The sequence below is a fragment of the Lipotes vexillifer genome, unplaced genomic scaffold (genome assembly GCF_000442215.2).
Source record: "Lipotes vexillifer unplaced genomic scaffold, Lipotes_vexillifer_v1.1 scaffold444, whole genome shotgun sequence".
In the NCBI taxonomy this organism is placed as follows: domain Eukaryota; kingdom Metazoa; phylum Chordata; class Mammalia; order Artiodactyla; family Lipotidae; genus Lipotes; species Lipotes vexillifer.
Window position 1 is genome coordinate 1,837,645 of NW_006793488.1, and position 536 is coordinate 1,838,180.

The window sequence follows — 536 nt, forward strand, 5'->3', positions numbered from 1 at the left end:
GTTCTGCTTCTGAAACAGCTTTTCAGGGACGAGTCCAGTGACTGTTCTTCTTGTCAGACAGTGTAACTGGGAGTTTCATTTTGTTAATTGCTCTTTCTGATCAAAGATGAGAAGAGTCTGTATTTTTTTTTTAATTACTATTTACTTACATTTAAACAAGGAAAAGGAAGTGAATGTAGGTGATCTTGGTGTCCTCAGTGGGTAGTGTCACACTTCACACTTTATCCCAAAGGGGAAATAAATTTAGCAAATGTCTTCCTGTCCAGACAAAATGGGAAACAGCAAGTTTGCATGACTTTTCTCCTTTTCCAGTTGGGATATAAGCCCCTGCAACTTTCAGCCCTTAGGTTGGTTAACTGTTGTGACTATTGCTGGGTTTTCTATATTTAGGACATTTAGGTAGTTTGCAAGAATGTATCTTTGATGTTATAATGATTGTGACAAAAATTCTTACTGGCACTTTGGCTCTTTTTGATGAATATATTTTTTGTTAATTTTCATATTGACTATTTCCCTTTTTTCCATTTTCTTTCCCT